The sequence below is a fragment of the Rattus norvegicus genome, chromosome 5 (assembly GCF_036323735.1).
Source record: "Rattus norvegicus strain BN/NHsdMcwi chromosome 5, GRCr8, whole genome shotgun sequence".
In the NCBI taxonomy this organism is placed as follows: Eukaryota; Metazoa; Chordata; class Mammalia; order Rodentia; family Muridae; genus Rattus; species Rattus norvegicus.
In genome coordinates, this window is record NC_086023.1 from 42,743,175 (window position 1) to 42,760,209 (window position 17,035).

Here is a 17,035-nt window from a genome sequence, read left to right on the forward strand (position 1 = left end):
AAGAGAAAGATGGGTGACCCATGATTATATAACAATTATTATAGAAACATACATTTCAATAATGCAGTATTATTTAATACTCACCTTATAAGCAAAAAGAAAAATAGCCTTACAAAAGCGAGATTTTCTGATAACGTGTATTACTAGTTGGTTTCTTATACTTCTGAAGATCACAGGACTCTGGGAAATTTGGTAACACCAGGAAAATTTGAGAAATAAATGCTCGTATCCAAATGGTCAAAAAAGAAGTCACGTGCATGAGTATTCACAGCACCATTGTTCCATCCCACAGTTAAATATATGTGTGATAAATTTGATCTATTCATGTACAAAAATGCTATAAGGCAGAAGAAATGTACAAATGACTGGAGGTGTTTTGACAGTAAATGGTTTGCTCATTATAAGAATTACAACAAAACTGAAAACTCAAATCTAAGATTGAGATTTGTTTAATTGGTGGATCCATTCTAGGAAAATTAAATTGGGGTAGGGATAAATCAAGTCTAAGTGAACAAGTTATCACATATACACAGGAGCAAAATAACAAGACCCTATCACAAAAAGAAAAGTAGGTGCATGTCCAAGAAATATTAGTTGATACATTTATTAGAACAGTGGAGAGATTTGCACACAGATTTACATAGTTATGTGCATCTCAGAATAAATGTAAAGGTATTTGCCATATTGTATTAAAAATGATATTTTAAATTTTTATCACGTTTAAGTAGGAATTTCCTTTACAATGAATGTTGTATTATCAAGAAAATTGGAAGGCCTTTCCCCTTTTGTAGTATGAGAATAATAGTACATCAGATATCAACCTTATAATCAGTGGCTCAAGTGTTGTGGATTAAAGATTGCATTAAAATTACAAAATGCTGAGCTTGCACAGGAAGTATAAGTGGAGAAGGAGGAGGGCAAGGAACATAAAAGGAGGCTAGAGAACAGAATATTGTGGCATATAGAGCCTTGGAAAAGGAAAAAGCATTGGTAACGGAGAACAAACAGAGTGATCAGTAAATCAAGAACTGAGGCCAATGAGACAGAGAGGAGGCCACCGTTCTCCCTAAGGTTATTTGTCTAGGAGTTGTTAAATAAAATTTATTGAAGACTATGTTAATCTCGTGCTCCTTTATTTTAAATACTCCTGACTTTTTATACTTTGGAATGACTGAAATGGTCAATGACTGCTGAATTTGGCAGACCCTTGCCCAAAGACTCTCCTTATTAGCACTTGCCTAGAAGCAGAACAGGACAACTACCCAGGTGGGAGGGATGGAGGCCAAGTCAAAACCTCCATTCAGATCTTCAGCGACCCTAAATTCAGTCAGTTTGTGGATGCTTCTGCCATTCCTCAAGGTTCACTAGGGAAAGCAGCAGCCACACATCTCCTCCATCACATTTGTCAAAATTCCTGGAGCTGCCAGTCAAGCAACAGCTAGTTTTGAAGTTCATCCAGTTTTGATCAATGGAACTATCATCACTTTAGAAACCTCCTGGTTGCTGAAGGAAACTTTCTGCCATCCAATCCATACTAGAGATATCAAACCAGCATTATCACCCAAAAAGACATGCTACAGACACAAAAGTGACAGTCTTATGACCATCACTTTGCTTCAGGAGACTGTTATGGCCACACCATCAGAAATTCTAGGCACTTAGGCTATAAGAACTTCAGTTGCCCCTCTGGTACAACCTCTCCCCACCCCACCCCCAGCTGCTTTGACACTTCCTTAAACCTATCCTGAGTCCCGTGAAAAAGAATTCCTCCTTACCAACGACAATTACTCTGAAGGTATGACTGGAAAAATAAGCAGCCTTCCTCATGCTGTCCCTGAAACAGACCAGTAGACACAAGTCTCCACCATACCTTCACTTCATACATGTGTGAGCCCATGTAAGTATGCACACACACGCACACACACGCGCACAAAGGACATGTAACCTAGACACCTATAAAGCCTCATCTAACTGTTTCATTGCACATCTATGATCTTTATCACAAGTAGACTGGTCTGAGTTGATAACACAAGCAGCAGAAACTGTGGGGGTTGCCAGACCCAGACACACCCAATGACAACTAGAAGGCCTCTGAAGAGATCCAAGGTCATGGGACCTGAGACTGTGAATTCTAGAAAGCGGAGACTAGAAAGGTTTGTAGAAGTAAGGAGAAGGTGGGACAGCCATAGAAAGCTGAAACTAGAAAATGAGACTGTGAGGGGCCAAGACCATAAAGAACTGGGGATTATGAAACCTAGAGAAACCAGAAAGCTTCCAAGCCTTTCTTTCTCCAAGGGCCAAGCAGCTATGACATTAAACACCGAGGGTATGAGCACCCCAAGCTCAAAACTGAAACACTGAGAACTGAGGCTCCCACAGTCCAAGCTGTTGATACCAAGGGCGTAGGCCTCTGCCTATTCATGAGTTCCTTCTGTAGAATGTGAAACCCCTCAGTTATCTGGTGTGACTGTGTCCTATAAATTAATAACTTGCTTCAAAAAGGGTGTGTATGGAAGAGATCTGAGACTGGTTAGGGTGCTAAGAACAAGTGACTGTCCAGTGAGGTACTCACATACCACCTTCCCTGAGGCCAAGGGAACATCAAGGAAGAGAGACTGGGGAGAATTTAAGAGCCACATGGTAGAGAGAATGACTGAGAAGATTTGTCTCGTGACCATGCCATGGCTGCAACACTCATGAGCTCACTCATAAGAGGTTACCTTCATAAGGTCTTCACTAGACTGAGCCCCTAAACATTCACAGATAAGGGGACGGCTTAAGGGGTTCCATCTCGTGCAGGGGAGACAGGATACTGTGTTCCTGTACATAGCTCTATACTGATGCCCACGAGGATAGGCCTAAACTTAATGATACAGATGAAGATGCTTGCAGCTAACCATCAGACTCCGCCCAGGGACCCCAATAGAGGAGTAAGAGAAAGGATTTAAGGAGCTGAAGGGGTTTACAACCCCATAGGAAGAGCAACAGTATCAACCAACCAGACCCCCCCAGAGCTCCCAGGGACTGAACCACCAACCAAAAAGTACACATGGGGAAACCTATGACTCCAGCTGCATATGTAGCAGAGCATGGCATTGTCTGGCATCCACAGGAAGAGGAGCCCTTAGTCCTGCGAAGGCTCTTTTCCCCAGTGTAGGGAAATGTTAGGATGTTGAGGTGGGAGTGGTTGGGTGAGATGGGGAACATCCTCATAGAAGCAAGGGGAGGAGGAATGAGAAAGGGAGAAACCAGGGAAAGGGATAACATTTGAAATGTAAATACATAAACTATTCAATAAAAACTTAAAAAGAGGGGAAAAAAGAAAAGTAGCTAATGCAAAAAAGAAAAGAAAAGAAAAAGAAGAAAAAAAGAAATCAAAAGTAAAATAAAAAGACACAAAACTAGGATTGGGGACGTGAGAGGAGGATAAGAAGATGGGGAGGGTGAGTGTGACTAGAATGTATTATATAATTGTATGAAATTATCGTGGAATGAATTAATTTAAACAATGGGCAAGTATGATCTCTCCTGCCAAAGATTGAAAAGATAAAACACAGCAAGAAGAACCATGAATACTGAAGAAGAGAGGGAAAGACAGAAAGGAGAAAGGGAGAGAGGAGAGGAGGAAAGACAGAAAGAGTAGTCATTAGTTAGCTAGTTGGGGATGGTTAAAAAAGAAAAACCTCAAACATAGCAAGTCTAAGAAAGTCAAGTGAAGGCAAGTGATTGGATCCAATGGTAGGTTTAAGGCGGCAAGCATATCAACCCCTTGTTTTCTTATTCCTATTCCCTGTTCCCACGAATGACTCCAAAATATAGTGCCAGGCCTTCTGGACAGGTGTCTGAACTCTTATCTAAAACCTGTATCAGAGCAGAGAAACAAAGGGTAAATATGAAGAAATGGAGCAAGAGCTGAGTTTTCATGGTCCTTACAGGATGGCCCTTTAATGAGTAACATTCTAGTAGCTTCTTATTCTGCAGAACATAAACTAGCAAATCAAAGTTATTACCAGGTGGACTTGATCTTGACATGAGTTGGCAAGCAAGACAACAATCTCAAAATGAGCAAAGGACAGAAGCAATTGGTGTATTTCAACATCCCGACACAGGAAAGGCTGCTGTGCACAGTGGTTAGTGCACCCTTCCTCGTTCAGAACATTAACAACCAATAAACTTGAAACACAATGCCTCAGTTCAAGGTGGGTGTTGGTTGGAAAGTTGAACTTCAAAATGCCGCTTTTTTTTCCCTCTCCTTTTCTTACTTACTTACTTACTTACTTACTTACTTTATTTATTTATTTATTTATTTATTTATTTATTTATTTATTTAGAGATACTCTCATGGGCCTAGAGTAGTTTCCAACTATAGACTCAAAGTTGGCCTTGGACTCTTCCTCACAGCTATGAAATGCTTTTAAATTTTAAATTCAAAAAGTGTTTGTTTGTTTTTAGCCAACGCAGATTTAAAAATTCTCGCATCTAAACCAAAACGCTCTATTGAGGAATACAAGTATGTAAAACTAAAATTGGAAAGAAATATAATTTTTAAAAGTAACTTTAATGTGAAAAGTTATTTTACACACTTCAACGCCAATTTTATTAATATGCTTTATTTTACTAGCATATAACTGAGAGTTTTAATAAATGAAAGGGCAAGTTTTTATTATACCCAGGGAAATTTATGATTACATCTGCTTACAATATTTCTACGCCCTTTCTCTGAGTGCCTTACATCTAATTTGGAGAGAAATAAACCATTTTATAAAAAGTTTTACTTACACTTCCAGTAGTTCACTGTGTAAGTAGCAAAATTTAGGAGCACACTTCAATGTTGATGTCCGATTCCAGATCTGAAGCAGTCAAAATAATTTCAGAGTCTAACACTACTTCATAACTTTTACTTAAATGTCATTAAATAGAGTTAGCTTATATGATACCATTTAACCCAAATGAAACCTCTAACACTCTGGTGTGACCGTAGCAAAAGTTATCATGGTGCCCTTGGACTCTGAAACACATCTGATGGTGCACACTGTCAGCAGCCTGTTCAGAAAACCTTCTGCCTGGTTCCCCTGCAGACCAGCTACAGAGCCAGGAACCGGTTAATGAAATGCCCGCACGAATGAAAACCAAATTAGAAGAGGTAATTCAGCCACTAAACCTCCAAAGGGCTGTGGGATAATAGAAAAATAAAGCTAATCTTATTTTATCTTATTTAACATACTGAAAATGTCACCCCATAAATACTATTCTCTGTTTCCATAAAGAAACTACATTAGAACTGTTGTTTATTAAAAGTTCCACTGCTATATGGGTGACTTTAAAAATTTCCCCGACCCTGTGCTATGTGCAAATACTCAGGGATTCTGCATTCATGGCCTAATACTTGAATTTAAATTTTCTTCCTTTCCTCACAAATCAGGTTGGTGTGCGATGTAAAGGGGACATGTAAATATCAGTTCCTTGAACTTTTGTGCAAGAACTTCCCTTAAAAATAACCCTTGCAAACCACAAGCGATTCTAAAAGTGAACCCACAGAGATCGTGCTTACAGATAAGACCATTTTGTTCTCAGAATTTCTTTAATAGTTCAAACACTAGCTCGGATGTTGAGCCTCGCCGTTTAATAATGCACTGTGAAATTTTAAACTCCCATTCTAAAATTAGTCGGGACCTGCAAATGAAAGAGCCCACATTTCAGTATATGCTAAGAAGATAAAAATATATTACTTAAAATCCTAAACGGTCAAACAGCAACATGAGGACTCTTAGCTAAAAGCACGAACTCTGATAAAGAAAAGATGAATAAGAATTCTGCCGTATTTAACTCATTTTGAGGAAAAATACAAAGTATTAGAAAGTCAAGCTGAACACCAAAATGACCAATTCTGATTCCACAGAAGTATAATCCCTGCATTATTTAAAATATGTTTTCATCTGAGATAGAGCCAATGCTCTCTCTAAAAATACGTTCTTTCCCTTTTTGAGTGGATTCCTGGGAATCCGCGAAGCCTCTGCAGCAATGCCATGTCCTTTTATTTTAAGTGTTAATATAGAAGAAAGTGCACTGTGCCTGTCTTCCTTTCATCTACTTCATTACGTGGGACGTGTTTGCTGAGGCCTGGAGTGGTGAGGCACACACATCATTTCCATGCCTGTGAAAAACCTTCAAATAGCATCAACTCAAATGTAAATGTATCTCTTGAACAATATCTTGCAAATGTGTCTGCCTTCGTCTTTGCTTGGTTGAGGTAGAAGTGTTCCAATCCTCTAAAATTCTACACGTTAGATCTATCTTCACTGTGCCAGATTTCTTGACAACCTTCACACACAGTGATTCGGATTTTTATCATGGCGCTTACAGGACGTTTGAATGGCGGCAAATTTAATGCTAACGGGGCCTGAGAACTCAGTGAAAGGCAAGGGTTACAGTGGGGGTGGGGGAACCCGCCATTTGCCCTGGTTGCTCTTATTTTGTTGTTACTGGGGATTTGTGAGCAAGCTAAACAAGATCGCTACCAGCGAGCTACACTCCCAGCTCTTGTCTTTATTCTTATATTAAATAATCAAGTTGCTTGAAGGCTAAGGTGTTTATTTTTCAAGCTGGAAGCTGGAGGTGCAGATCATTGAAGACGGTGGGGCATTTTAACACAGTCCACATAAATAACCATTTGGAAATTGTCATCTTCCAACTGGACAGCTAAGCACCACAGATTAATAAGCAATTGCATATGATGCAAAACACCATCCACAGCCTCTGGCAGGGCACTGTAGCAGGCGCTGAGCTGTTATAAAGGGCTATTCAGTTTCCAGAATCTCCGAATTCTAAAGTGAAGTCGAAGATCATCTACCTGCACGTATGAACCTAACTCAAATTCTGAAAAAGGGTTCGAGGTCACTTCTACCTGTAAGCCATCATTTGAAGTGGATTTCTCAGCTTTGAAAAGGAAACGGACTTTGAAATACTGTTTTCACTTGCATCATTTCAAACCGTGGTCATGCTAGGTTTAAGGAGTGAAAAGCCACAGTAAAGAATGAAATGCCCGACTCACCTGACTTTCTTTGCCTCTAGTATTTGATCTTTGAACCTCTCAGAAATTGATTTTGAAGAAAAAAATAACAGTGCAATTCTGCAGTCTGGGTTACACACTAAACTTTTTAAATTCGAGTTTTGAATAATCAATCTGGTTATAATTTCTATCCCTAACATGATTGACATTCCTAAAGCCATCGTCACTAAATATCACATCACGAGAATAACCTCCGTTATTCAAAACTGGCACAAACTGATTTCCCACATGTAAGGCCTCCATTTTTGCAATCAAGTCATGAGCAATATACCTGCAAAAAAAATGGCTTAAGTTTTCCTGTTACAAGTGATAAAATGGTGTTGGGATGAACAACTAGTGGGAAGGGAATGGGAGGTTTTGTTTTTTTAATGCAGGTAACTGATTACATACCCACAAAGGAAGCACAAGAATTTCAAACACACCATGGAGGGAATAAAAGAAAATGTAATGTGATAACTAACCAGGACCAAGTACTGGTTAGTTAATTGAGACGCCAGTTAAGCTTTTGAAGATGTAAGTCTCAAATCTCTCCAAGTGTCCTGGGTCGCCCATCTCTCCCAGCCTCATCGGAAAGGTTCTGTGAGAAGGTATAGCTATGCAAGCAGCAATCAATCAGTAAATGGTTACCTTCTTTAACAGGTTCATATAGCTTCCTAATCAATGCATTCTTTTCCTTTTGTCATTTTAAATAGCACTTAAGAAAGATTTTCTTAGGAAAAATCATGTTAGGAAAGATTTTCTACATTATAGCCACATTACAGTTTATAAGGATCCAGCACTTAACAGTCGGAGAGGAGAGCAGCAACAGTTCTTCAGGTAGATGGACTTACGGGGATAGAGGGCCGAAGGGACTTCGAGATTCTGCTTCTGCCAGATTTGTCATGTTTTACATTCCTTTTTTTTTTAGCCTAAAGCCCTGTTAATACATTTTCTAGAACATTTTCATAGTCTTTCAACAGAGCATTCTCCTAAAATCAAACAGGAAGGCAGCAGTTCTAAGCAGCCTTCAGAACCCAGGGAAATAGTTCAGATTCAGAGTATATAACTGGGTCTTAAGCCATGACGGTTTCCTCATTATTACAACATAGTTTATAGATACATTGTTAACAACATACCTAATACTTTTGCAAGATGTATTTATAAATCTAAAAGTATTCAAGTATATATATATGTACATACATATATATATATATGTGTATGTATATATAAACATATATTTCCCTCTTTCACTCACAATACATTTATTCATTTCAAGAATATAAGAATACCAAACCTAAAATAATCCAGCTTAAAGTGCCATCAATATACGTGCACACATTCTGGTGCACAACTCGAGAGTAGTGTGTTTCTCTGAGGAATTTCCATGATCTAAAAAGATGACAGACAGCCTCTCTGCTTTAAAACTTTCCACTACACATGTTGTCATTATTGAAGAAGCCTGACAGGCACTTCATTCCAAACAAGTTACCAACAACCCCCCCTCATTCTGTTATCATACACCTTGATTAAGAACATTGTGTTTGCAGCTTTGCTCTTGTATGGTCAGATAATTTCTTTTCACTTTCTAGATTGGTCTTTGCAAATAAAATAGGAAAAACTTCTTCCATGATTAACTATTCTAATTAAAATAAACACTGTATAAAGAGAAATTTTTGACAAAACACATTTGGAATTCATATACATATAAATTAATTTATATTTCAAATATATTTCACATCATCTTTTCCATATAAATATATATATACTGAATATATATAGTAAGTAAAAAAGATGAGGGTTTGTTTTAAAATAGATAAAGCATCCTTGTTTTAATCTTAAAGGCAAATAAAAAGTAAATATTTATAATGATTTAGTTGTTCGCCATCCTTAAAACAAAAGCTAGTATCTATTCATTTTACAAAACAGCAAGTAAATGCCAAAAGAAGATAAATTGAGGTGTTTTCATTAAAAACTGTAAATAAAAATATTGAACTTCAAATTTTTTATTATAGATTGCTTTTAAATGTCTATTTTCTCTCTGAATTCAACATGATTGAGTTGGGCACAATATTAAATAAAAAATAAAACATTCCTTCTGCCTCAAAGACTCCTGAATAAAGAGAAAATTATTTTTGGATTTCTCTCTTGATCTGATATGAAATACTCTGAAACGCCACCTCTATAATTTGATAAAACTTTGATATCCCCAAATGAAAATAGGACTCAGCACTTTCATTTTCCTGTTGCTAAAGGAGCCTGGGTAAACTGATTTTTTTTTTTAATGAAAATCTCAGGCATAAAGGTGGCAGTAATGAAGCAGGCTTAAATATGCGCTGACCTTTGAAATGAACTGCACTCCTGGTTGTTTGGTCAAAGATCTGGCTTTGTTACTGTCTCCATCTATTCCTAGTGTGAAAGATGTGGGTGTCGGAGCTGTTCTGCTCTCTGGTGGATGTTGACAGCATGGCTGCAAACACAGCAGTCCCAACAGAGACAGCCACACAGCATGGATCAGAAAAACTAACCACACATCTGCCAGATTCAGAACTGCAAGCATTCATTTGTAGTTCCTAAGCCCGACAGCAAAGCAAACTGTGAACATTTCTATGTTTTGAAACGGCAGTATATTTGGGGTAATAATGAATGCTATGAGTAGGATATAAATTGGAAATATACAATAGTTTGTGATCTCAAATGTGATTAAAATCTCATGTAGCTTTCTTTAAAGTGTATGTGCAAAAAAAATTTAAAGATTCAAAAATTATGTCTTGTTGCTTGCTTTGTTTTTATTTTTGTTTTCGTGTTTTTTATTATCTATATTGTGTGCATCTGTGTCTATGTGTGTGTCTGTGTGTGTGTCTGTGTGTGTCTGTGTGTGTGTGTCTGTGTGTGTCTGTTTGTGTATCTGTGTGTGTCTGTGTGTGAGTGTGTGTGTGTGTTCGTGTGTGTGTCTGTGTGTCTGTGTGTCTGTGTGTCTGTGTGTCTGTGTGTGCTTGTACAAGTTTTGAGACAGGTTCTTACTATGAATCTTAGGCTAGCCAAACACTTAAACTCACAACCTTCTTGCCTCAGATCCCCAAGAGCTAGGATTACAGGCATGTGCCCCCACACCCAGTGTAATAGTATCATTTTTTAAATTAAAACAGAACGAACAAACAAGCAAAAACCAGTGTAATCTTAAATGACTGTCCCCAGAATGGCATTGTCTCCTCTTTTGAGATTCATTTTTCTTTTTGCTTAGGATAAACACCGCAGACATGATTAGTTTAGGTGATGTCGAAGAGTATTTTAAATGATGTCTGGAGGTTCTGAAAAACTTGAGAGTATTACCCAACCAATTTTCTTTAGCAGTGGATCACATAAGAGTCGGCTTTATCAGCTATTGGTTCAACTGCTTTTAGAAATCCCAGTTTTTCAAAGTAATGTGAAAATGTACATTCCACACAGAGAGGAGCAACGAAGCTACCACAGCTCACTGCCTCACACTGATGTCTATGCTGTTATTTGCATAATCTATAAGCACTTGTAGGTACAAGTGAAGTACCTTACTGGAGAGTTTAATATATCATTTTTGTATTAGGGTATGAATCCAACATCTATTGACTTAGACAATAGGCTTTTCAAAGTGGTAAGAGACACACGATTCCTACAGTTAAAGATTTTAATGATTTTGCAGCCTTAGAAAAGTTGTCATGTACAAAATAAAGAGAAAGAAGATGACACATATCAGTAGCCTTCAAATGTTCGAGTGTAATACAGTTGCATTGGGTATAAGGACATCAAATGATGGTCTGCGGACAGTCTTGATTAACTACTATTGCTAGTATATTATTTTTATTTAGGTTCTCCATTGCAGACCCCTAATGGAAAAACTATAGCGAACTTGAAAAGAATACATTTTATCATTAGGAATATAAAATTTAAACATGTTGTTAGGAGTAACTCCTAAACTCCTTTACTAAATGAAATACCACACACACACACACACACACACACACACACACACACACACACACACACACACCTGTTTTTCACATTCCTGATCTAGCAATTGTGTCTGTGTGCATACACGCATACCTCTGTGTACCCGTTGCAGTACCCTGTGTTTGCAAGTTTTAAAGCCAGAGGTGGACTTTTAAGTGTCTACCCCTCTTTCTGCCTTATTTTTTTAATTGTTGAGATAGGGTCTCTCTAGGAAGACTAGCTGGAGAGTGTCCCTGTCTCCACCCCCTACCCCTAGCATTGGGATTAGAGAAACATGCCACCAAACCCAGGCTTTTACATGGCTACTGGACGCCTGAATTCAGGTCACTTACTTGAACAGCAAACACTTTATCATAAACACCGAGCTTTTGTCTCAACTCTATAATCTAGCAATGTTTAACCTCAGTGAAAGACTACCTATTAGTAGCCAGAGATATTGATTATATGTCCCAGAAGGAGACATTAAGATATAAAATAAGATATAAAGTACTGAGTCTTATGATCCAGAAAAGAGCGTGCTAGGAGATTTTTAGGGTCAAGCATATTAGAAACTACTTATGATATATCTTATTTCATCCAACAAATTTTGGGTTCTAGTGTATATCTAAAAATCAGCCTCTAAATTAATAAATAATGCCGCTATAACCTTTTTCCTTTTATTGAAAATATTTTTTTCCACTTAATGTGTCCTGATTATGGGTTTCCTTCCCTGTACTCTTCCCAGTTCCTTCCCACCTTCCCACCCATCCAGGTCCACTCCCTTTCTGTCTCTCACTAGAAAAGAACAGATGTCTAATAAACGATAATAAGATATATTACAATAAGATACAGCAAAACTATCATATCGGAATTGTACAAGACAAATCAACAGTGGAAAAAAAGAGCCCAGGAAAAGGCACAAGAAACACATATAGAGGAAAAGACACAGTCATTCACACACTCAGGGATCTGAAAAAGCACTAAATTGAAAGGCATAATTTATACCCAAAGGACCTGTAGGATAAAAAGGAGAGAATTTTATATATATATATATATATATATATATATATATATATATATATATATATATATAATTTAAATTAAAAAATAATCAAAAAAAGTAAAAGCCCTGGCAGGACATTATGAGACAAGGGCTACCATTCTAAAGCAGCGCTTTCCTGTACCTGAGCGTCCAGCAGGACATATGGCTTGTTTCTTTGTGAGATGGTGTTTATCCACAGAAATGCCATCAGTGGAAGACGTATGGAAAAGCTGGTGGTCTATTAAGGGACCGTGGGACAGCTGCATACATTTGGTAATCTGTATGAAGCCAGGGAAATGACACAGCAATAGCCCATCTGTGACTTTAGTATACAGCACTCAAAATAAAAATCCAGGGTAGAAAAAAAATAAAAAAGATCAAATTCCTGTTAATGAAAAAGAATGCTCACAGCGGGCTGCTGTTTAGCGGACTCATATCTAAAGGATTGTCACCTTCGGCTCTCCTATCACAAAACGTTTTCTCAAGATTCCTGTGTCTTTTATAAAATGCTGATGTTACACACTTGCCTCCCAATGTTGTCTGAAGGGCTGCTTTGCGGGCAGCTATAATTTGTACTTTTATAATTTAGTGCATTTGTGAATAGGCTTAAAACTCACACAAGTGCTCGGAAGGGGCAGGGCAGATGCTGTTCAGATTTGCCTGTTTGTCCCTGCCAAGTCCTTCATTCTGTATCTCAAATGCCCAGTCTATTTAAAACTCAGTGTCTCTTAATAGAGATTACTAATCAAGCTGATTTATGTGGTGGTTTAGGAGGTGGGGTCATTCTTTTTTTTTTTTTTTTGTCATGTTGTTTCTAAAGAAAGTTTAAGGCTTACAAAAGCCACAGATTGACAGCTCCGCCGAATGGAAATTCACAGAACAGAAGTGTCACATGCTAGGGGGATATGGCCTCCCCTTATGCTAACCTGCCAATTCGTAGTTCCAACCTGCAAGGATCTGCCACCAAATTCAAGAGATTATTCAGTCCTTGTGCATGCTCACTCCTTTGCCAGGAAGGGGGCCAATTAGTTCCAGCTACACTGGTCATTTTACTTCTGCCTTTATTTTTTTTCCTATTAGGGGCATTTTCTCTCCATAATTTGGATGATTTTGGCCCCCAGTTCTTTGGCAGGATACTATGAAATGGCTGTCAATCACTTTAAACTGCAGCCTAATGTGAAGGGGAGCCTGAGGTGAAAAGTTCAGTCATTAGCTATTGAAACCATTCAGTTCCCCATTGTGGTGAGCCTTGTGCTCCTCAGAGAAAACAAAAAAAAAAAAAAAAGAAAAAGAAAAAAGAAAAAAGAAAAAAATAATAGTCACAATAATGGAAAGAATTTAAGATCATATCGCAAACGCTCGTTGAAAATAACATTCAACTCATTAGTCAGTCTCGTTAACCTTGACGTCTAATCTAAAAATAAATAAATAAATAAATAAATAAATAAAATTAATCAATGAATACTTCTTTTTGAATATTCATAGACTATTTCAGGAAAGTTTTACATGATTTAAAATATATCGTGTTAGTCCCAACAAATTCTATCTGTTTTATATTTTAGAAGGTAAATTCTTAGTAGTTCTAATAAAAGTGTAATGTTAAAAAAAATCAAAGATATATTTATATACGTTTACATATATATGCATGTATATATAAATATATGGATTTTTAAGCTAATTAAGATATTCCATGCAAACATCGTGCCAGCGATGCTAACACTGGAGCTCAGAAAGGGAGTGTTCAAGTGAAAATAGGTTGATGTGAATACGTTCAAACTTCCACCATGTGCAGCACGTGAGTGTTAAAGTAGAGTTTAACCATTCTCTGCCCTCCCCTCCCTTTGTTTTCTGTAAAGGAAGGAGAAACAGAGTCTTCGATGCCTTAAGGGAAGATTGTGTATTACGGAGGCGGAAGGATTTCATGCAAGGGAGGAAAGATCTGGAGAACAGACTTCTATTGATGATGAAATTTCCTTGGCCGCTATGTCTTGTGTACACACTTGGCACCAGGCTAGTGTGGCAGGCAGAGCTAAAATAAACATTAAGCCTCTCAACAACAGTCAAGCAGTATGATATGAAATTTAAGAGTGTGATACTTCGTTAAAATAATGTACATGTGAATAAACCACATTTATCTCCACCAACTACAGAAAGTTCCAAGCTGCATTTTCTATTTAGGAGTCCACAACAATGTAAGTTCCCTCTAGTCTACCTCTAGAGGGCAGTAAAACAGGAGCATTGCACTTCTAAGGCTGAGAGGCTGACAAGGTGCATGCTTAAATCCAAAGAGCAAGCTATTATCTTTTGACTAATTGAATTTGCTTTCTTAACAATTTCTCACCTGTTCATAGCATTTTTCTTATGCCAAGTAATATTGAAAACAGTATTTTCAAGGATTTATAGAGACGCTTATCTACAAATATCCTCAAAAGAGTTGATTCATAAAGCAAAGCCTTTCAACTCTTTGTAATATGTTGTATTGTAAATAAGTTAACAGCCTTTCTAGAGCAATATTCAGAAAATACGAGGAAAGTCTGTAGCCAGAGCCCACGCCATTGTACAGATACATGTTAATATAACATTTTAAACTATTCAAAACTCAATATTGCCCACATTTATACAAAATACTTTTATACTTAAATAGACTACATGTAATCATTCAGAGTATTAATGTACAAAAACGTTAAACTGAATTTATTTTGGTTATGTATTTGGATGGCATTTATAAATAAGGATTTTTTTAATTGATTGAGTAATTTTAGTCTTTTCAAAGTTGCACAGAATAATACCATTTTATGTACTTTTCCCAGGTCCATTAATGTCAACAAATATCTGACACCTGGTTCTGTGTGGTTACCAACACCAGGAACTCATACATTTGTACAATAATATCAACGAATTTGCAGATCTTTTTCAATGTCTCCAGTTCTCCCATAAGTCACTCTGCTCCACAATCCAATCCAGGTCTCACTTTATGTTTACCTGGTATTGTTCCTCTGCTCTTTCCACAGCAACCATGACTCATTGTATATGATCTAGAGAAATTTTTGATGATGTGAATCCTGACAGTAATTTCATAATATGATATTGCCTACCATATCATACCACAACACACCACATCGAGGGCTTGTGTTAGAAATACTCTGTTAACTGTCATCACTTTTTCAAGGAACTCTAGTTAGACTTTTAGAAACTGGAAATATAGTTCTTTTCTATATCAAATGCAGGGCTTCTTTTTTTTCTTTTTTCTTTTTTTCAGAGCTGGGGACTGAACCCAGGGCCTTGTGCTTGCTAGGCAAGTGCTCTACCACTGAGCTAAATCCCCAACCCAAATGCAGGGCTTCTTAAGTTTACCTAAGGCAATGGCTTCTATAATAGCAAAGTACTATAGTCCCACTAGTTGATCTTGATCTTACTAACATTAATATTAGATGTTATGTCCTAGGGTCTTATGCACACCAGGCAACCCGCCCTACCATTGAACTAGTCTCAGTCCAAGGCTTCCTTTTTTGGAAGGAGAGGAAGTGTATGACTATGGTATATACACCCATATGGCAGCCAGTAATATAGGTCAAATGTCCTTGTCTATCACTCTCTATGATAGTCCTTTAGGGCCAGGTCTGGAGTCAACAATTTTCATCTACACTTGTGACCCACATGTCCCAGTAATCATCCTGTGTCCAAGCACCTATGAGATCATAACCAGCTTATCACTGACGGTTTAATGACCTAAGAGCTTGAAAAGCCAGAAACTCTGAACAGGAGTTGACTTAAATGATGACACCTGTGGAAGGTGTCCTGATACAGAGACCCACACAGCAATCACTGCTGGGTTCAACCACTTCCAGACATTGGGGGACTGATCTGCAGGTGGGTGCTTCCAACAATACCCAAATTCCAGCCCCCCACATGTGTACAGTCTCCACTTCTGCAAGAGACGGCAGCTCTTTGGTTGTTGTGATTAACAGAACAATTCTGCTTCTGGATATGTCTGCCTGCTCTCTTTTATTACCAACCTGCTTCCCCCAACCCTGATCTACATAGTTATAAAAGTGTCAAGACCTAAAATCATGTCCTCTTGTTTCACAGCATGTTCTATTAGCCACTGATAATCTCCCCAAAGTTCGTTCATTCTTTTCTTTCTCTCTTTCTTTCTCTCTTTCTTTCTTTCTTTCTTTCTTTCTTTCTTTCTTCCTTCCTTTCTTTCTGTGAATTTTTTAAAGATAGTTTACAATAAACTTACTTTAAATTAGTGGCATTTTTCAAAATTATGAAATCCTTATTTCTAAAAGAATACTTCCACATGAACGGAAACAAATTATTGTTAAGATTTGTCATTCAAGGGATCTCCAGTTGTAGCTGAAGCTACAATCGTAGGGTGGCTCAGGTTCTGATCACAAAACAACCCCGGAGACATAAAATGAGTATAATATGCGTTGATGGTACTAGAAGACCTGAACAAGGTGTCCAATACACCTTTCCCTGGCCTCCGGAGCACGTCTTATCATACGCCATCTCCATGTTCTTTCTTTTCCAGACTTAAGTGTTGCCTGGTCAGAAGCATAATTTCCTCCTTTAAGTCTGTAAGTGAAAAAAGTCAATAGCTCTGTTTGTTTATAGTTCCTTTGTTACCTGACTCCCATTATTCTGCTCTGTGTGTGTGTGTGTGTGTGTGTGTGTGTGTGTGTGTTACATCATTTGTTCCAAACACTTTTACAAGTCTTTGGTATATTAACAAGGGTATATTTGTATTTGCTTCCCCAAAGCCACCTAACACAATGGCTGGCACCGGGGGACATTCAATAAATTCTCACCATGGCAGATCGTTATTCTTTGGTTAAAACAATGGTTCATTTATTGTGGGATACTTAAAAAGGTTCTTTTAGCACTTGTGAACAGAATGAGAGAGAAAAATCATCTGAGGCTTCTGAAAGTAAAGGTGAGTAGCTTACCACATAATTTTTTTTTCTTTTATTCTTTAC